Genomic DNA, 22,737 nt, shown 5'->3' with positions numbered 1-22,737 from the left:
GGATAGAAATGAATATCTGAGATAGTTGTTACCTTTTATAAGTAGTGACAGTGGAGTATGAGGTGGAAATCCGGGCTGCTGATTATGTTTTGCTTCATCATCTGATTTGGTAGGTGCTGACTTATGTTTACTTTGTGAAATTCATTGGCTTGTACATTTTTGATTTGTGCACTTTTATGTACTCTGCACTTAAGACAGATTTTTTAAGAGTATTAAAAAAAGAGTTGTCCTTTTAATATTATCAAAAGTCTTCTATTTAATTTCCTTCTAGAATTTTCAGACATGAATTACTCCTGGAATTCGATCTGATGTTATTATTGGCTTTTAAATAAATTCTTAAAATCTTCTTTGACCTAAAAAATTATTAAAAAAACTATTTAACATTAAATATAATTGGGATTTTAAAAATGTTAATTTCAAATCTTCATTTTTTAGAAAAACGTAGCTTGAGAAATAAACAATTTATTGAGTGTTACTTAGATATATTTTGTGATGTTTTCTATTCTCAATTTTAGTAAATATTCTCAGGAAATTTATAAAGAAAGTATTCAAAATTCAATACACATCTACTTATTCTATGCCATTATGTTTTCAAACTTTTTGGGATTTTTTTCATTTAATTTTTTTCCATTATGATGAGTGTACTCTTTAATCCCCATGTCCTATTTCCCCCATCCTCCCACCCACCTCTTCTTTGGTAACAACTTATTTTGTTCTCTATAGTTTAGAGTGTATTTCTTGGTTTGTTTCTCATTTTCTTCATTTACTCATTTGTTTTGTTTTTTAAATTACACACATAAGTAAGATCATATGGTATTTGTCTTTCTCTGACTGACTTATTTTGCTTAGCAGTATACTCTTTAGCTCTATCCATATCATTGCAAATGGCAAGATTTCATTCTTTTTTAATGGCTGAATAATATTCCCTTGAATATATATACTGCATCTTCTTTTTGTTTGTTTATTTTGAGAGAGAGAGAGAGAGAGCAATAGGGTGAGGGTCATAGAGCAAGAGGGAGAGAGAGAATCCCAAGCAGACTCCATACTGTCAGCACAGAGCCCAACAGGAGACTTAATCTCATGAACCGTGAGATCATGACCTGAGCCAAGATCAAAAGTCAGACTCTTAACCAACTGAACCACTCAGGTGCCCCGTATATGCTGGGTCTTCTTTATCCATTCATCTATCAGTGGACATTTGGGCTGCTTTTGTCTCTTGGCTATTGTAAATAATGCTGCTATAAACACAGGAGTGCATGTATCCATTTGAATTAGTATTTTTGTATTATTTAGGTAAATACCCAGTGGTGTGATTACTGGATTATAAGGTATCTCTGTTTTTAATTTTTTGAGGAACATCCATACTGTTTTCCACAATGACTGCACCAATTTTCATTCTCACTAATGGTGCAAGAGGGTTCCTTTGTATCCACCAACACTTGTTGTTTCTTATATTTTTGATTTCAGCCATTCTGACAGGTATGAGGTGATAACACATTGTACTTTTAAGTTGCATTTCCCTGATGATGGGTGATGTTGAGCACCTTTTATGTCTGTTGACCATCTGTGTCTTCTTTGGAGAAATGAGTGTTCATATCTTCTGCCCATGTTTTCATTGGATTATTTATTTTCTGGGTATTTAGTTGTATCAGTTCTTTGTATGCTTTGGAAACTAATCCTTTAATGAATATGTCATTTGCAAATATCTTCTCCCATTCTGTAGGTTGCATTTTAGTTTCGTTGATTGTTTCCCTCACAGTGCATAAGCTTTTTATTTTAATGTAGACCTAGTAGTTTATTTTTGCTTTTATTTCCCTTGCCTCAGACGACATATCTAAAAATTCTGTTGCTATGGCCAATGTCGGAGAGATTACTGCCTATGCTCTTTTCTAGGATTTTTATAGTTTCAGGTCTCACATTTAGGTCTTTAATCCATTTTGAGTTTATTTTTGTGTATGGTAGAAGAAAGTGGTCCAATTTCATTCTTTTGCATATTGCTGCCCAGTTTTCCCAAAACCATTTGTTGAGGAGACTTTTCCATTCTTTTCTCCTTTGTCAAAAATTAATCAACCATATGTTTGTGAGTTTATTTCTGGGTTCTCTGTTTTATTTCATTGATCTATGTGTCTATTTTTATGCCAGTACCATACTGTTTTAATTACTACCACTCTGTAATATAATGTGAAATCTGGAATTGCGACACCTTCAGTTTTGTTTTTCCTTTCAAGATTGCTTTGGTTATTTGAGGTCTTTTGTGGTTCCATACAAATTTTAGGATTGCATATTCCAGTTCTGTGAAAAATGTTTTAGATATTTCATAGGGATTGAATTATATCTGTGCATTGCTTTGGGTAGTATAGACATTTTAAAAATATTTATTCTTCCAACCCATGGGCATGGAATGTCTTTCCATTTATTACATCAATGTTTTATAGTTTTCAGAGTACAGGTCTTTCACCTCTTCAGTTAAGTTTATTCCTAGATATCTTATTGTTTTTAGTACAAGTGTAAATGGGATTATTTTCTTTTTAAGTTTTTTTAAGTTTATTTATTTATTTTTAGAAAGAGACAATGTGAGTGAGGGAGGGCCATGGTGAGAGAGAGAGACAGAGACAGAGAGAGAGAGAAAGAGAGAGAGAGAGAATCCTAAGCAGGTTGCATGCTACCAGCACAGAGTCCAATGCAGGGCTCCAACTCACAAAACTGTAAGATCATGACCTGGGGCAAAACCAAGAGTTGGATGCTTAACCACTGAACCACCCAGGTGCCCCAGGATTGTTTTCTTAATTTCTCTTTCTGTTGCTTCATTATTAGTGTGTAAAGATGCAATAGGTTTCTGTATGTTGATTTTGTATGCTGCAAACTTACAGAATTCCTATATCAGTTCTAGTAGTTTTTTGGTGAAGTCTTTAGCATTTTCTATATACAGTATCATGTCATATGCAAATAATGGAAGTTTTACTTCTTCCTTACCAAATTTTATGCCTTTTATTCTTTCCTCTTGTCTGATTGCTGTGCCTAGGACTTCCAGTATTATGTTAACTAATAGTGGTGAGAGTGAACACCCTTGTCTTGTTCCTAACCTTAGGGGAAAAGTTCTCAGGTTTTCATCATTGAATATGATGTTAAATATGGGTTTTTCATATAAAGCTTTCATTATATTCAGATATGTTCCCTCTAGACCTACTTTGCAGAGGGTTTTTATCATGAATGGATGTTGTATTTTGTCAAATGCTTTTTCTGCATCTATTGAAATGATCATACGGTTCTTACTCTTTCTCTTATTGATGTAATGTATCATGTTGATTATTTTGTGAATATTAAATCACCCTTGCATCCTGAGAATAAACCCCACTTGATCATAGTGTATGAATTTTAAAATATATTGTCGGATTCAATTTGCTAATATTTTCTTGAGGATTTTGCATCTATATTCATGAGAGACACTGGTCTGTCTTTTTCTTTTAGTTTCTTGTTTCTCCCTTTTTTTGTGGTGGTTTTATCTGTTTTTAGTGTCTTTTTCTGGTTTGGGTTTTGGGGTAATGGTGATCTCACAGAATGAATTAAGTTTTCTTTCCTCTTGCATTTTTCGGAATAGTTTAAGAAAAATGGATATTAACTTTTCTTTAAATGTTTGGTAGAATTTGTCTGTGAAGCCATCTGGTTTCGACTTGTGTGTGAGTGTGTGTGTGTGTGTGTGTGTGTGTTTAATGTTTATTTATTTTTGAGAGAGAGTGAGAGAGACAGAGCATGAGCAGGGGAGGGGCAGAGAGAGAGACAGGGAGATACAGAATCCGAAGCAGGCTCCAGGCTCTGAGCTGTCAGCCCAGAGCCTGACGTGAAGCTCAAACTCACAAACTGTGAGATCATGACCTGAGCTGAAGTCAGACACTTAACTGAGCCACTCAGGCGCCCCAGGACTTGTGTTTTTGGAGGGTTTCTTGTTTGTTTGCTTGGTTGGTTTTTTATTACTGATTCAATTTCATTGCTTGTTATTGGTCTGTTTAGATTTTCTATTTCTTCTGGCTTTATTTTTGGTAGGTTATATGTTTCTAGGAATTTATTTCTTCTAAGTTGTCCAATTTGTTGCAATATAGGTTTACATAAATTCGGTTACAATTGGTTGTATTTCTATAGTGTTGGTTGTTATTTCTCCTTTTTCATAAGTAATTTTGTCCTCTCTCTCATTTTAGAGTCTTTCTAGAAATATATCAATTTTGTTGATCCTCTCAAAGAACCGGTTTCTTGTTTCATTAACCTGTTCTATTGTTGATTTTGTTTTGTTTAGTTTCTGTATCGTGTATTCCTGCTCTAATCTTTATTATTTCCTTCCTTTTGCTGGTTTGGGTTTTGTTTGTTCTATATTTTCTAGCTTTGTTAGATGTACGGTTAGGTTATTTACCTGAGATTTTTCCTGCTTTTTGAGATAGGCCTATATTACTCTTAGAACTACTTTTGCTGCCTCCCAAAGGTAGGCAAAGGTTTTGGGTGGTTGTGTTCTGATTTTCATTTATTTTTTACGTAATTTTTAATTTCTTCTTTGATTCCTTGGTTGATCCATTCAGTGTTTAGTAGGATGTTGTTTAACTTCCATATATTTGTGGTGTTTCTAGGTTTTTTCTTGTGGTTGATTTTTAGTCTCATAGTGTTGTGGTCATAAAAGATTCATGGTCTGATTTAGATATTTTGTATATATTGGGACCTGTTTTATGGCCTAACATTCTGGAGAATGTTCTGTGTACACTTGAATGAAACATTTTTTAAAAGTTTACTTATTTATTTTTTTGAGAGAGAGAGAGTGTGCGACCAGGGGAGGGGTAGAGAGAGAGAGGGAGAGAGAGAATTGCAAGCAGACTCCATGCAAAGCCCTATGGAGGGCTTCAACTCATAAACCATGAGATCATTCTGTGAGCTGAAATCAAGAGTGAGACACAACCGACTGAGCCACCCACGTGCCCCAAACTTTTACATTTTTAATGTTAATACAGCTATTCTTGTTCTACTGATTTATTTCTCTTAATTCTATGCTCTGGTCTTAATATTACCAATGCAGCTTTTTAAAAAGTGTTTATTTATTTATTTTGAGAGAAAGAGAGAGAGAGAGAGAGAGCATGAACATGCACGAGTGGGGGAGGGAGGGAGGGAGAGAGAGAGAGAGAGAGAGAGAGAGAGAGAGAGAGAGAGGGAGAGAATCCTGAGCAGCCTCCACACTGTCAGCACAGAGCCCAACACGAGGCTCGATCCCATGAATGGTGAGATCATGACCTGAGCTGAAACCAAGAGCAGGACACTCAATCGACTAAGCCACCCAAGTGCCCCTTCCTTCCTTTCTTTTTTCCTTTATTTTATTTGTTATACATATCAAATCATTATGTTGAATTCAAAGTAAAACTCTTAAAATTAAAAAAAAAATCTTGTTTCCGATTCTGTGTCTCCCTCTCTCTCTGCCCCTCCCCCGTTCATGCTCTGTCTCTCTCTGTCCCAAAAATAAATAAACGTTGAAAAAAAATTTTTTTTTTAAATCTTGTGTTCATTTATTTTTTAAAGTATTGTGCTTATTATGGCTTCTGTGTCTTGTAGTTTTCTTTTTTCCTTTTGTATTCATTTTGGTTCCCTTTCTATTTGTTCTTTTGTGATATAGATCAGGTTTTATGCAAAACCTTTCATCTTCTGCATGATTTGAAAAATACACAGATTGTTTTTCTTTTTTTCCCCACCATTAAATGTTTTAACTTTTTCACTCTCATGCTCATAATTTTCCAAAATCAACCGAACACATCCAATTTTTAATTTCAGTGGGAATTTTGTTATAGTTTAAGTCAAAAGTCATGTTCCATAAGGATTAAGATATTAACGTGATACTAACATATGGAAAAAAATTAATGTAGTAATGTAGTTCTTCCTATTCTCAGCTTTTTTCCTCTCACTTTTTATATTTCTGCAAATTTAATATAGTATCAAAATCTAGTAATTAAAATAGTAATATTAATCCTAAGGTGTTTTGTTCCCCCTTTCTTTTTTACATTCAATTTTTAAAATACTAAATTAATTATTTTGGCTTATAGGCATCAGTGTTTTTTCACATTTTGGAGTTTATCATTGTATTTACTTCTCTCATATTTTTTCAAAATAGGATTTGATACTTATCTCTAGTCATTTCTTCTCTGATAGAAGCATGCTTGAATTAACTTTTCCTTTTGATTTTTCTCTTTGTGCTTGAATGCACAGGAGGGGGCTATGTTCAGACTATGTAGAAGGCACTGTCAACTGGCGACCCTCAATGAATGGATGCCTCCCTTGGGAGCCCTGAATATCATAAACCACATTTTTTAGGGGTACCATGTACACCCCTGGGGTTTTACTTCTTGTGTGGAAACCATACACAAACATGTAATTTTTTTAAATGTTTATTTATTTATTTTGAGACAGGAAGAGAGAGAGTGGGGAGAGGCAGAGAGAGAGGGAGAGTTAGAGAATCCCAAGCAGGCTCCGTGTGTCAGTGCAGAGCCCAATGCAGGACTTGAACTCAAAAACCATGAGATCATGACCTGAGCCAAAATCAAGAGTCAGATGCTTAACCAACTGAGTGACTCCAGGGCCCCATGAACATGTCATTCTTATGAAAATATGGTGACTGGTTCTTTAGGGATGATCATGAGAGAATTTCAAATATTTAAGGAAACATTACTAGAAGGTCATGTAGCCCTGAGGTGACTACAGAGCTGTCTATAAATGAGGTAATCCTAAATTACTTGAGTGATTTCCAGAGGGATAATAAATTAGTTATTCATGCACACTTGGTGGTCAGTTTTACCCATAATAGTCATTTAATTAGAAAAGGTAGTATAGAATTTGTCTTTGATGGCTCAAGTAGTCAATGGCAGCACCTTGGCCCTGGAAGTTATTCAACTCAGTCTCAACTCCCTGGTCAAGGTTGATATTGATGACAAAATCTCCCTTCTCCTTTGTGGGCCTGTGTGGAGTCTGTAGTTGATAATATATCCTGCAATAAATGGTCAATGGTAGTGGGCAGATGTAAGAATCTTTAGAGAATTTTAAGGAGAAATCCACCTGGATTTCTAAGGTAGATCATGATTATTTATTGGATCTCTTCAGCTATCTAGAACTGAGACACTAGAGTCTCTAGCTTGGGTTAATACTGCAGGTTGGCCACATGGTGCTACCTGGAATCTCGTTGATAATAGTTTTAATTAAATGTTGCATGAAACAAATTGTATAGATATAATCTCAGTCTTTATCAGTGAGATTCATCAGAGTGACCAACAGAGAAGTGTGCACAATAGAAAATTTTCTAGAGGCCAAGACTATAGAAACCAAAAGTGAAATTGTTGAGAGACAATCTTCCAGCATCTCTCTCATTTCTACACACATAGGCATTAACAGCCAATTTGCTCTAGACTGTCTTTACAAGAATGTTTATGTAAACTGACAGCATTGGAAAGATAGTGATGTCTCTTACAATCCAGGGAATAAAGATATAGATAGATGGATAGATAGATAGATAGACAGACAGACAGATAGTCTCCCTCCCCAGAGCAGACTTATTTACAATTAGAAATTAAAGATAGGTTGTCTCCCTCCCCTCTCTGGACTTGATTTATTTCTATAACATGGAAATAAAGATAGTGCCATTTTCTGGAAGGGAGAATGAGCACAATAGACCAGGTTGCCTAATATTGGGATTTCTCTCCTATAATTCATTCTGGTTGCATGGGCAACACTTGGTCATCATCACCTCATTTCATGGGACTTGGAGCTCAGGAAAATGGCACAGAATGTCACTCCAGCTATTGCTACTCCTGTAAGAAATAGTGTCATTTGTCTCTGAGCCAGAAGACTTGCCTTTTCTGCTGTTACCTGTGACATGCTAACTTACTAGCTTTGAAATAGGGTAAAATCTTCCACCTTCACAGTTTCTTTCTTGAAAATACATTTATGATATTTATGTATTACCAATAAGTTGACGATTTTTCATTATGAAATGTCTGCATTTGTCTCTATTAATACTCTGTTTTGGGGGCAGCTGTGGCTCAGTTAGTTAAGTGGCTGACTCTTGATTTTGGCTCAGGTCATGATCTCATAATTTGAGACTTTGAGCCCTATGTTGGACTCTGCTGACAGCGCAGAACCTGCTTGGGATTCTCTGTCTCCCTCTCTCTCTCTTTCTCTCTTCTCCTCCCCTGGTCATGCTTGTTGTCTCTCAAAAACAAATAAATAAACTTAAAAAAATACTTTTTGTTTTGGATTCTATTTTATCTGATATTAATATAGTCTATACTACTTCTGAAGTTTACTATTTGCATGGTTTACATATTTTTTGATCAATTTACTTTCAAGGTGTCTATGTCTTTATATTTAAAATGTGTTTCTTGTAGATAGTATAGAATTTGGCTCCCCTTTTTTTCCCTTGTGAAAAATCTCTGCCCTTTATTTTGACTCTTTAGTATATTACTATTTAAAATAATTATTGAAATGCTATAATTTAGGTCTAACATTTTCTTTTTTGCTCTCTGCTTTCTGTTGCTCTGAATCTTCCTTTCTAACATCTTTTGGATAATTTGAAGTATTTAAAGAGGTAAATTTAAATTTATCTATTGGGTTTTTAACTATATCTCTATAATGATACTTAGTGGCTTCACTGGGGATATAAAATATATGTCATGAATTTTAACAGTTTACTTAGATTTATTATTATACTTCACAGAAAATGAGGAAATCTTGCAATATGTTGATCCATTTATGGTGCTATAAATTATATTATTGTGTCGCATGCATTACATTTATTTATAACTCATAAGGCAATTATATAATATTTTATTTAAATGGTCTATGTAGTTTCATGATATTTAGCATTTTCAATGATTTTCTAGGAATTTTTCTTTCAACTTGAAGAAATCTTTAAAAGTATTTTTTAGCCAAGATCTACTGGCAAATTTTCTTAATATTCATTTATTTGCAAATGTCTTTATTTTTAATTTTTTTCTTAAGTAATTTTTTTGATACATAATTAGGGACTTAAAGGGTTTGTTTTTTTGTCTGTTTTATTCTTATTGTATTTTAAGGATATTTTTCTGTCATGATCTGGACTTCATAGTTTTTGATTAGAAATCACTGTACATTTCCATCATTATTTGTATATAACATATTGTTTTTCTCTGACTACTTTCAAGGTTTTCTATTTATTTTTGTTTTCCAGCTGTTTTACTGTCCTGTGCTTATGCATACTTTTTCCACATACTTACTTCCTGTAATTCACTACTTTTCTTGATTCTGAAAATTAATATTTTCCCTCATACTTGGGGAAAATACTTTAACCACTCTATTTCAAACAGTTTTTCTATACTATTCTCTCGTATCCTTCAGAAACTTAAATCGAACATACATGACACAACTTGGTATTGTCACTTAGGTTCCCAAAGGTTTTTTTTATTAAAAAAAAAAACTTTCTTTGTGTTCTTCAGATTGAATAAATTCTATTATACTGTCTTCAAGTTCACCACGTCTTTCTGGTCATAGATATTATGTTGTTAAGCTCATTTATCAAATTTGTGTCTAATGTGTGTAGAGGTATGTTTGTGTGAAAAAAACCTGCTTTTTTCTCCTTTTATTTTCAAAAATAATATGTCAACATGTAGGAGAGCAAGAAGGTAGGCATTGAAGGGCTGGCTAAGAAATGAAAAGAGCCTCCAAAGAGATGAAAATGACAGTATGGGGGAGAAAAAATGCTTGGGGATGATGATATCTGGGAGGGGTAGAAGAAACTATAAAATATGGAGACCAAGTATTTCAGAGAAATAAAATTAACTCTTTTCTCCTGTCACCCACATTTTGGGTTTTCTAAGTTTGAGATGTAAGGCTAGGCAGCTAGCAACAAGTAAATCTCCCTGAAATTGTCAGAGAAATAATAGCTTTTTTAGGATTGTATTGAAGGGGGTTTTCTGCCAACATTAAAAATTAAATGTGAGGTTTTCTAGAGCAAGGGTTGCATCTCTGAGAAAGGGGTTTGCAGCAGATCCTGATGAATATGCATCATTTGTGGGTTTGCAGAGGGAGGAAAGACAAGTCTAGTGCAAGTATGGTAGAATTTCAAGCCAATCGGGAATCTATAGATGTATTACCCCTATGCATGAGGGGTAATACCATAAGGGGTAAGTAATCTTATGGTTAATATATAGACTAATTGGGTGCAGAATGTTAGCTAATAATTGTGATGAGGTAAGCAGCTCATTCAAAGTGGGGTGACCCAGGAATAATAATTGTCTACAAAAGAAGTAATTTGTACTATGTATATATGTCATATACTGATTTATATCAATTATATATACTTACTGTGATAGTGGGAGTCATATAATTTAGGCATTCTTAGGAATGTTAGGAAAGGACCTCTCATCCACCTGTCAAAATGCCATGAAACATATTACTTTAGATAATTCACAAAAAATACTTTTAGGAAGAGGTGCTTCATAGAAAAATATTATTTAAAACATGATGTGTTTGTTAATCTCTTTTATTATTTTATTGCACATATGTCAGAGAACATGAAAAAGGCTTTAGATGTAGAAATGGGATTGAATCCTATCAGAGATGCTAATTCTTTTGTAAAACAAGTTATTTCTGTATCACTATTAATAATCTAATTGTAAAAATGGGGATAATAATATTTCTCATATAATTATTTTAATGACTAAGCTAGCACCATACTTGACATATAGTAGCCAATTTATGTCATTAGTTCAGCGATTTAGCAGACTGCATTATGCAATGAATGCACTTGGTGCTGGTCTAATGTCATTAATTAGGAGGGAAGGTGGCTGTTTCTCATGGTTTCAATATATAACATCCATCTTCTTTTCTCCATTTGTGGGATTGCAGTTGGGTTTTTGCTTTTTTCACACAAGTGGTTTATACTTGGTTTGATGAAATTGCTGTTTTATCAAGTTAATCCTCTGTGTGGGGTTTTCATTCTAGTCATGAACGAAGTCTGTCAAATTTCTAATCTTCCCTTGGCTGGAGTGAATAAGTTAGTGCTTATTCAATTCCAAGTCTCTCTCTGAGAATTGTTTTCTCTCACATTTCAACCCCTTTCTGACCTAGAAGTTGGGAATGCTGTGAAAAGAGAATAAATGAATTACTTAATTTGGTAGAGCAAAAATCTATGCATTTAGTTCCTAAGGAAATAAAAGATGTTTTCCCCACAGGTTGAGATTCTTAGAAATATCCTTTTCTTCAAACGTGATTTTAAATAAAAATATAAGATATTTTAGTTTTTGGAAAGTATTTTAACACTAATTGGGCTTTCTCCAACAACATGGTGTATAGGATGAGCCTGTTAAACTAATTTATGTTTCAGTGTTACCAACTTAATCTCTTTTAAATTGATTTTATGTTCAGGAGGATGAGGAATATTATGCGCTTGCTTAGACCTTTTCACTGTGCTTATTATTATTTTTTCTCATCATGGCAGATAAGTTGAAAACATTTTCCCTATTCTTAGAAAAGAATGGTGAATTCAGTTCCTTGACTTGCTGCTAATAGGAGTCTAAAAATTTTTAGGTTTAGTCACATTTGTAGCTTAACTCTCTCCTTTTTGGAGTTTCATAGGAAACATTAAAAATATGAGAAATGTATTTCCAGAATGAAGAACATAACATTGGATTCAATAAAACAATTAGTCTTTATAAAATTGACCCACCTAACTCTTAATCATATTTTGATCTTAGATTGGACAGTATTTCTCCTGGAATCATTTTCTGACTTGCAAGGCTAATTTGTTGTCTTTCGTATATGCCCATTAGATCTCAAGAAATCATTTTACATAAAGCATTTCCAATTATATTACAATTACGTATTGGTTTCTTCATCATTGGAGAGCTATCTATTAGAACAAGAAATGTGTCTGTCTTCTACAGCATGCTATTTGCAATATCAAGCACAGTACCACACATTTAGCAGATAGTCAGTAAATATTTGTTGAATGAGTCAATAAGACTGGTGTAAGTAAGTAAGTAAGTAAATAAATAAATAAATAAATAAATAAATTTTTTTGAGGATGCATTGTTGATAATGAGACAAGCAGAAATCAGAGATGGACCAAGGAAATTATGAAAATGTTTGTCCTGAATTCACAGCTTTCCTACATTTCTTTCTTTGATTTTGAGTTGAGCCACCTAGCATCCTTCCCAATTACATGTGCCAAGAATGATCATTTTTGCTTGAGGTATTTTGAGTTGGACTTCAATTCTTTGGATTGACAGTAATCATGACTAATAATTTGGTATTGGTCAAACAGATTGCTAAGAGTGGAAGATTAATGTGTTTAGAATAAATGTATTTCTCTATTTATTGAATGTCTTCTTATACCCACTGCTATTCTGTGTTCTAAGAGCCTATAGGTAGATTCCAGAGACAGAGTAACTGTCATCAAGGAGCTTGCAGACTAGTGAAGGAACAGTGCATGAATATATGTCCTGCCACAAAAAAGTGTTGATACACAATATGAAATTGTAGAGGGGGAAGCTATGCTATATAAAAAGAACTGTGGGGATCTGGCTATAAGATTTGAGAAGATTTTTTATTGTAGTGTATTAAGCCTACAGACTGGCAGCAGTAGTGTTTAGCTGGAACCGTCTCAAACTGGTTTGTAAGAACTGATTGTTAATTTTTTCGGAATTTTGAGAACCAAATTTGCTAAATAGAGTCAATATTAAACATTAAAGTATATAAGCTGACTATTAAATAAACTATGTTGGAAATAAAGAAAATAATTTCTCACAACCCATCACTTCCTAATTATTTGACTACAGTTTACTACTTTATATGCTCTTGAGGTTATTTAGATATACTATACCTGTCTGGTGGAAATACTACGTAATTGTATTGCTACTACCCACCTATTCTCAACTCCATGTTTAGTGACGTCATGGCAGTAGCTTGAAATTGACCTTAGTGGGAGGATTTAGACATTGAAAACTGGCAAACCCAACAAATGGGTACTTGATTTATTGTTTTTACTTATTTTATTTTTATTGTCTATATTATTTTATTTTTTGTTAATTTTATTGTCTAAACAAGTGATGAAAAAATGTTAAAAAAGCAAATTAAATTTAAATATATTGTATGTTTGGCTACTACACTGAAATAGTACAAATATTGGGGAAATATTCTTCCAGTATATGAAGAGAGTTTGACATATGTCTACTCACCACTGCACATGCATCCACTGGATAGAAGAGCATAAGGGTTTTAAAAAGTAAACATAGTAAATTATACCAATTTGTAAATTTTTCTGCCTCATATGAGAGTTAATGTTACAATACCTCTCTTACAATACCTCAATACCTCATGTTATTTTTCAAGGCAGTTCTTCAGGGCAATGGCAAGCTAAGTTATTAAGTAAATTATATATTCTTTTTATATATTTTTATTCTTAAATATGTTATACATATATATTGCATGTATTTGTATGGCTGAATTATAATTAACACAGAAAAATGCATAAATTTTAAGTATACAATTTGTAACTTTTTATGATTTTATAGTGCAAGCATTCCTCTCAGATAAAGAGAGAAAACACTTCTAGCTACCTAGAAATTTCTTTGTGGTTCCCCCCACCGTCAACAGGATTAAGCATATTTTCATACTTGTAAGATTGATTAGTTTGGCTTGTTCTTGAAATATGTATGAATAGAGAAATTCACTGGGTGCTCTTTAATTTGTGGTTGCTTTCACTCAACATTATGTTTCTATATTTGTAGCTTGCATCAGGAGTTTATTTTCCTTTATTGGTGTGTAGTTTTCCATTGTATGAAAATGTTTTATCTTTTCTACTATTGTTATTTTTGTTTCCAGTTTGAGGCTATTAAGAAAAAAAAGCTTACTAGGCAAAGTTTGAGAATTTCTATGTATGCTTCCTTAATTCCTTCTTTTGATCCTTTATTCAATTTTGGCTGTGAAGTTAGGAACTGTGGCATTTATTATGCCACATCAAGAGATATATCAGACAAATTAATTAAATGGCATTTTATAATGCCTGTGTTCTTTAAATTTTTCAATGTTATATAAAAGTTGAGAAATGATTCCAAATTAAAGGAAATTCAAGAGACAAGTTTTGTAAATTCATTGCATGATCCTGGACTAGATCCTTTACTAGAGGGATAAATGTTGCTATAAAAATATTATTGAAACATTTGATACAATTGAGTCCCCAAGTAAGAGTTACATTACTAATCTAACTTTTCAGAGTTTTAATAAGACAGAATCTTGGCTGAAATTTTTGAAAAAAGTGAAAGAGCCCACACACTCCCTCCCTTTCCTACACTTATTACCATCCACTGAGCAAGTCTATATTGATGGCAACTATAATCTCCCTCCTCTTCTAATGTTCCAATTTTGAAGGAAAATATTTTTATGTGATGGCCTTGTTCATAGATGATTCAGAGACTGATGATAACTCTGCTCTTTACTTGTCCCCATTCTTTGTGGTCTTCAATTATAAAAACTGGTGGGATTAAAAGAATAATGATTATATGCTCTAAGTAGTATAAATATTGGGGAAATGAAAGATAAACAGAAACATCTCACATTTGTTAAGAGTTAGGTGGTTTACATAAATCAAACCTTGATTCATATTATCTTATTTGATCCTCAGCCATAAGCCCACGAGAGAAGTACAAATAGTTATCCACCATGTTCATGAGGAAATTGAGACTTAGAAAGATTCTACAACTTGCCTAACGTTACACAGCTAGTGATTTAGGAAGGCACAGTTTGAACTCATGTCTTCACATTGTAAGTCCTTGCAAAAGACAACTCCTAGCTTCAGAACTGGATAACTGAGTGGATTGTGATGATAATAGCAAAATGTAAGACAACAGTAGCAAGAACATTTGTTAAGAAAGATATTGTTGAGTTTTATTTATTTTCCAGATTAAAAATTGAATTAACTCATTAATTTTCATTCTTTGACACTATCACAGAATTTGTTTAAAGCTCAGCCATACTCTTATCATCCATGATTTATTGTATAGCTCTGATCACAATAGTTCCTTATAGTTCATCTCATTGTATCTGCCACTGTCCTTTGAACAATGTCTTCCACAAAATGGTAATCTATAAATACTGATTGAAAGTATTGGATTTATATCTATAAAAATATATTTACAATAACATATTAAATATAACAAATATAAGACCACAATAACATAGTTTTACATTAAATTTCAGAATGCAATGTTTGCATAGACTGGGTTATAGGAAATTTTCTACTTAAATTTTGTAAGAAAGTTGCAAATGAAGGCGGGAATAAGGGGGTTTCTAAATACATAATATGCCCATTAAATAAAATTTGCAGGTGCCTCACTGACATGAGTCTGTTTTGGAACCACAGCAAATGTAATTAGCAAGTTAGATTTTAGACATCCAGTTGTCAAGGGGTTGAGTGTAAGATCAATAAGCAGCTGCATGAAGGAGAGAATAATCAAAGGTGAGAAAATGAGAAAGTATATACAAAGCTTCACTCCTATGTCCAATTGTATTATTGATAATGCTAAAGACGTAGAAAGCCATTTTTTGATATAATTGTCATAATATAATCAGAGTGTTTGAGCTGATATCATTCAGCAACCTATGGGCAGAGGTGAAAAGAGGTTTCTCCTCTGTAACAGGCTGTCTTTTTACTGTAAATGGCCTCTGACCCAACAGAATAATTGGCTTCCATTGTGTTAACCTGTTAGAAAGTACAAGCATATACTACTGTGAATATAGAGATTTTTTTTCCCAACCCAATAACAATGTCTTAGGAGCAAGACCTTCTTTTAGTAGCTGTTGTAAAGGTAATAGAGGCATCTCATGACAATATCCATTTTTATTTCCTGCTGAGGTTAAGTTTTATGTTCTTACATATTGTAACTGGTAGAGAATTTACTATTTTGAAAACTACTATATCATTCTAAAAGCGGCAGAGGATTGTGTAAACGTGTGATGTAAAACATAAAAGTGGAAAGAAAAACATTAATAACAGATATGGTAGCTATGAAGTCCCTTCATAAGTAAATATTTTGATAGTTGGGTATTTTACAGGATGAAGAAAAGTACAGATGAGGCTTTTGGCAACCAGTCTGTTTATAAGTTCCTCAGCATCACAAATTATGAATAGTATTGCTTTGTCTATTTTAATTAATGTGTTTCTTTATCCAAGAAAGGCTAGTAGTACATAACGATTTCTCAACTAAAAATAATCTTAGTGAGAACGGATAATTTTATCATAACTGATTGATTGATTTCCCCAAATTTCACTCAAGGGCCTGACATTTCTAATTTCTTGGCCTCCATTGTTTACGTTTTATGGACACTTAATCTTTTTCTACTTTGTATTTACTGTTTAATAATATCCATGAAGATTTCTCTATTAAAAATATTTCATTATTCTCTATGTAAGTTTATTGATATATACTAGTGCCTATCCTGGAGCAAGAGAAACTTTTTTTGCTCATTCAACAATACTGATAGATATTTTAGGGGCTAAAAACAAAGATGTTGAGGGGTTTTAAAAATGCCTTTAGCACCATACTTCCATATCAAATTCTATCCAATATCTAAGTACCTTAAAAAAGTTTTTATTTAAATTCCAGTTATTTAACATACAGTGTAATATAAGTTTCAGGTGTACAATACAGTGATTCAACACTTATACAACACCCAGTGCTCATCACAAGTAGACCCCTTAATCCCTATCACCTATTTAACCCATCCTCTGATCAACCTCCCCTCTGGTAACCATCAGATTGTTCTATGCTTAAGGGTCTATTTCTTAGTTTGCCTTTCTTTTTCCCCCTTAGCTCATTTGTTTTGTATCTTAAATTCCACATATGGGTGGAATCATATGGTATTTGTCTTTCTCTGACTGACTTATTTCACTTAGCCTAATACTCTCTAGCTATATATATATATATATATATATATATATATATATATATATATATAAAACCTCTTTCTTATCCATTTATCAGCCAATGGACACTGGAGTTGTTTCCATAATTTGGCTATTGTTGATAAAGCTATAAAGCTATTATAAACATCAGGGGGCATGTATCCCTTTGAAATAGTATTTTTGTATTCTTTGGGTAAATACCGAGTAGTACAAGTGATGGACCATAGGGTAGTTCTATTTGTAACTTTTTGATCTAAGTACTTTTTTTTTATATATATAAATGAAGAAGAGGCTCTTTTGGCTAAATCAGTGGTCTTAACTATGCCACCTATATTTTAGAGATAACGGTGTGTTTTTTTTGACTGTTAGTGACTGCTTGCTTGCTACAATGGCAGAATTTAGTAGTCATGGTGGTAATATGCCATGATATCATAGCCCACAAAGCCTAAAATATGTGCTACCAACCTCTTACAGAAAAAGTTTGCCAATGTTAGGGCTAAATGAGTGGAAGAGACAAATTATCTGGTACTCTTTGCTGCTCTCAGTTGTGAATAGATAACCAACTACCACACACATATAAACATATATGCACACTTTCACTTTACTGCACAAGAAGTAAGTATCAAGTAAGAGCAGAGAGTAAGTAAAGTCCCTTCTGGTTATACTGATATTTCTAGAGTCAATATTACATTAAATAAAATTGTTTTGTTTTATGTATTGTTTTAGAATTTAGTTCTTCCACATAATAATTTGATTTTGTTATAGCAGCCTTATAAAATAGATAATGTAAATATTATACTTTCTTTCCATATGAAGAAATTGGAGTTCTGATTTAGAAATTCATTAACTACTCAGCAAACATGTAATGAAAATCTCATCCCCAAACTCAAATTTCAATTTCTCAGTTCTCTTTTGTCAGAGAAGTTGTTCTTCCATGGAACACAGAAGGAGTGCATTTTCTAACTTGTATTACCATTAAGTTGGGTCATATGACTCAGTTTTGGTCAATGTATTGTGGATGAAAGTGATATGAGATCTATACAGACCTTGTCCTTAAAAGCATGTCATGCCACCAGCCAATTTCTTCTTCCCTTGCTCTCCTAGATAGCAGAGCTGCATGATGAGATAGGTTTCTACCTTTCCAACTTAAACTAGATTTTGTGAGAGTGGGAAATAAATCTTGTTTCATACAAGATACCAAGATTTGGGGGAATATCTATTACTATCCTATAGCCTAATCCATTCTTATTAATACATAAATTAGTAATACATAATTTATTCTTATTAATACATTAATTCTCCACTGGAATGCCTTAGTCACCTTGAACACATTATATTCAAAATCAGATTCATTCTCCTTTATCTCTGCCTTCCACCCATCCCAAATGTATTTTTGATCCAGTACCATTTTTGTAGGTTGATATCACCTCTACGATAGAAAACATAGGGTCTTTCTGGATTCTTTTCTTTCTCCTGATTCTTAAATCCATCTTTGTCAGACTCTTAAATTTATCACTTATCTATGTGTTTTTGTCCATCTTACTGGCTCATTCACCCCACCAGTTTTCTGATATGAAAATTATATGATATAATATTGAGAATTTTGTTCTTCCTTTTAAAGTCTATGTTTTTTTTTTTTGTTTTTTTTTACTTGTCATATCCTCTAGAAAAATGTTATATAGTTTGCAATAATGATCATCCTATCTACCTGGGTTTGACCAAAGGATGATACTTGCTGTAGTTTTTGAGTAGATATTCTTTATCAAAATAAGAAAATTTTTTATAGTATAAGCTATGACTTTTTATATAATAAATGACTATATTGTCCTTTTATTGAATTCCCAATAATGCTTCAAGTGTCACTTTGTGTTACCTCCTTTGTTCAAACATTTATATAAGTATTATTTTCCTTTGGGTTTGCACAGTACTTTTTGCACATATTATTACATTGTATTGTAATTGTTTAATTTTCTGTCTTTTTTAAAAGCCTGTGAATTTTGGTGTAGGTTTGTTTTTCTTGTCTTTGTGTATTGGTACTCAAAACCAGTGCTTATCAGAGAACTATCTTCAGTATATGTGCAAAGAATGAGTGTTCTTCCTATACCTGTTAATTATATGGCATATTAAAATAAAACTTTATGGGTCAGGAGAATGGGTTTGAGTTCTGACTCTCCAGGCCATGTTTTGATGAGAACTAAATCTGGTGGTTTATTAGGATACCCATCACAACTTTTTTGTGAGTAGGGGATTACTCTGCTATCCTTAGCTTGGTTCTTGGCCTACTCTATGTTAACTCCCAAGGTTCTTGGTAATTCAACCACGAAGCTATCATCTTACCCAGAGTGTTTATTCCAAGTCAATTTAACTGGGGTCTTACCTCAATTCCCTTTTTTACTCTCCAGTTCTTTTCTGAGACTTCATCACTGCTGTGGTATTTGTGGACCAACTGTATTAACTGGATCTTGACAACCAGGGGTTGGGCCATAATGTTTATCATAATAATGATAAACTCCCTATTAAAAATGTGTATTTCTGCTGCTGAGTTACTATCCATTAGATAAGGCTCAAGTTGGTGACCAGTGGCCATAAACATGGTTGGGCAAGGGGAGGTTCAGAATTATGAGCCAAAATCACAATTTTGCCAGTTAGTCTTAGCCACAGTTTACTTTTTTCATGATGCTAGCCTAATATTAATATTACAATGTGATCTTTGGCTTCATAGCTTATGTTTATGTGGCAGGGAATGAAATTCTAACAATGAGGTTTTAGGAAAGATCTGCTCTTCTTAGAACACATATAAAAAAGAGAGAAAAGACCCAAATATTTTATTCTCAGAGCAAGTAAGATGCACACCTAGGATCTCATCATGAAGGCAAGATCAGGAACTCATGTGTGAAAACTAGGGTATTGGGTGGGGGGGTTTGATCTTAATAAACAGTGCAGTTAATAACTGGAGTACCATTCTGCTACAAGGATGAGGCATCTACAAAGAACTTCCTGAAGATACCAGCACTAAATGAAATGCCCTCTAAATCAGTGTTAAAAAGAGCTTCCCTTGATGTTTGAAACCTAAGACTAGAGTGTGAAAACCCAGTTAAGATATCTTTTGATCTGGAAATCTATGAGGGACTAACTATTGTTAGAGAAGATTCTCTGTAAGCAATCTATAGTCATAGATATATATTAAAAGAATGGAGAAGTGGATTAAGCTGTCATTATCATGGAACTGCCATTAGAGAATGCCCTGTCTATGAATATATTGCCTGGTTTATGCCAAATGTTGTTAGTCAGAAGTTATGTGGTGTAAAATACATATAGTAATTGTCTTGGACACTATTAGCCAGATGTCCAAGAGCATCAGTCACTCTGGAGAAGGATTTGGCATATTGACAAATATGCTTGATTGATTGCTGCTAAGAACTATTCTTAACTGTGAGATTGTAGGGGTCCTGTAAACTGTGTTAATATTTTATGAAGTATTTATGTATTCATTTAACAAATACTTATTGAGCAATTATTCTGTTCCATATAGAAACAGAGCAGAGGATAGGAAGAAGACTGAAACATTTCTCTTGATCAAAGAAAGAATTTAAAAATCTGTGCAACAATAGATCTAATGGTAATGAATATGAAAAAATAAAATAGGGCAATTCCCAAACAAATGAGAGGAGGTACTTCAGGGTATACCCAATTACTAAGGTAGTAAGGTGTGGTACCTGTTACCTTGGTTCATTTGAAATTAATTAAAGGCATGTTGAAAATGTGGGACTTCACTGTGATGGGAAGAAGGATTACTTAGGAAGATTATTTAGAATTCCAGGAAGCCCTCACCTGCTACCTAAAGGTGCTAGTCTTCTACCCAGTGGAAGGGGTACCTAAGAGATCTGAGTCATAAAAAGTTAATGTTCCTGGGAAAAGAAACTCTACTGTGTCTAATTATGTTAACTAGATGAGCCTGGTGTCCAGAAACAATCCTTATTCTTTTTTAATAAGGAGAAAAATAAAATTCGAGAGGTAGGTGAAAAGACAAGAAGAATAAAAATATGAATTAATTTTAAAAAGGTCATTCCTTCAAATGCAGGTCATTTTGTCCCTTGCCAAATGATGCTTTGGAGGGGAAAATATGCAATGGATCCCTCATGTCATGGAGCTTCTTAATCTTAATTTTACTAAAACCTCTCACTTCATCAAATCCCTACGGTGTTAAGTAACAAGTAAATATTTCACATTCAGGTCACATTTGAGCTCAGTCTTGAAAGATAAGCAAAAGTCCCTACGGGAACAAGAGCATTCATGGGGATTTGAGGTTAGGGGAAGGATTTCATTAAGAGTTAAGAGTAAAGGGGCACCTGGCTGGCTCAGTCGGTTAAGCATCCAACTTCAGCTCAGGTCATGATCTCGTGGTTTGTGAGTTCCAGCCCTGCATCAGGATATGTGCTGACAGCACGGAGCCTGGAGCCTGCTTTGAGTTTAGTGTCTCCTTCTCTCTCTCTGCCCCTCCCCCACTCGCACTCTGTCTCTCAAAAATAAATAAACATTAAAAAAATTTAAAAAAAGAAGTAGAGGTAAGATGTTGAATGAATGTTATAGATGGCACTTAAGGTTAGGCTGGAGTCAAATAATGAAGGCCTCCATTTATCAGAGGTACAATATAGACCAAATAAGGGACTTTAAAAATACATAGTTTTCCAGCTTTATCTCTGTATCCCATCCATTTTCCTAAGGTTCCAGTTGGAAAACCATTTGTTCTCCCCTTAGACACTCATTATTCAAAAGTAAGTTCTAAATCTTTTAACTTGTCATTTTAGACCCTCTCTAATCCATTTCCAGAATTATTCTTCAATTTTTTTTAACTGATTACTTCATTCCCTTTATTGAAAACTTCTAGGGTTTTTCATTTTACGTAGACTAAACTCCAAAGTCCTTGAGGGGCACTGGGTGGCTCATTCTGTTAAGCATCCAGCTCTTGATCTCAGCTCAGGTCATAATTTCAAGGTCCATGGGATCAAGCCCTGCATTGGGCTCTGGGCTGACAGCACGGAGCCTGCTTGGGAATCTCTCTCCCCCTCTCTTTCTGCCCCTCCTCTGCCCACTCTCTATCTCACAAAATAAATAAGTCAAAAAATAGATTAAAAAAATCCAAAGTTCTTGACATGACTTTGAAGATCTGACCTAATCTAACTTCTGTCTCAGACCCAATCTCACAACACATATGGTTCGGTTCCATCATCAAGCTCCGGAAAGCAGTGAGTTGCTGCAGCAATGACTTTCCACCAGCTGCTTTTCTCTGTTTGATACACCCTTTCCTCAGATTTTCACAGGTCTGGTTCCATCTATCATCAAGGCCTCAATACAAATAATTTCAACACCTTAGAAAAGACTTCCCTGATTCTACAGTATAGGTAGTCCTTCCTCCCAGCACAGTTGATTACATCACTGCATTTCTTTTTTTTCTTCTTGCCTCTCATTTTGTGAAATTATCTTTCCCATGCTTCTTTAGTGTTTATTCTCTTTAGAAGGTAAGCTCCTTCATTTGTTAAATGAATGAATGTGTAAAGCATGAATCTTATCTCCTTTCATTGTTCATTCTGCTGCTCCTTGGGAATGATCTTCTCCAGAATGCAGGAAAAGTCTTGGCTATTACTTTCTCTTTGCTTTTCCTTTATTGTACTATCCATTGTCCTCTGCTTCATTTTCTTTCTCTTCAAGAAAGTAAGCAGGGGCACCTGGGTTGCTCAGGTGGTTAAACATCTGACTTTGGCTCAGGTCATGATTTCATGGTTCCTGGG

This window comes from Prionailurus bengalensis, chromosome D3 (genome assembly GCF_016509475.1).
Source record: "Prionailurus bengalensis isolate Pbe53 chromosome D3, Fcat_Pben_1.1_paternal_pri, whole genome shotgun sequence".
NCBI lineage: Eukaryota > Metazoa > Chordata > Mammalia > Carnivora > Felidae > Prionailurus > Prionailurus bengalensis.
This window is presented reverse-complemented; position numbering follows the sequence as displayed.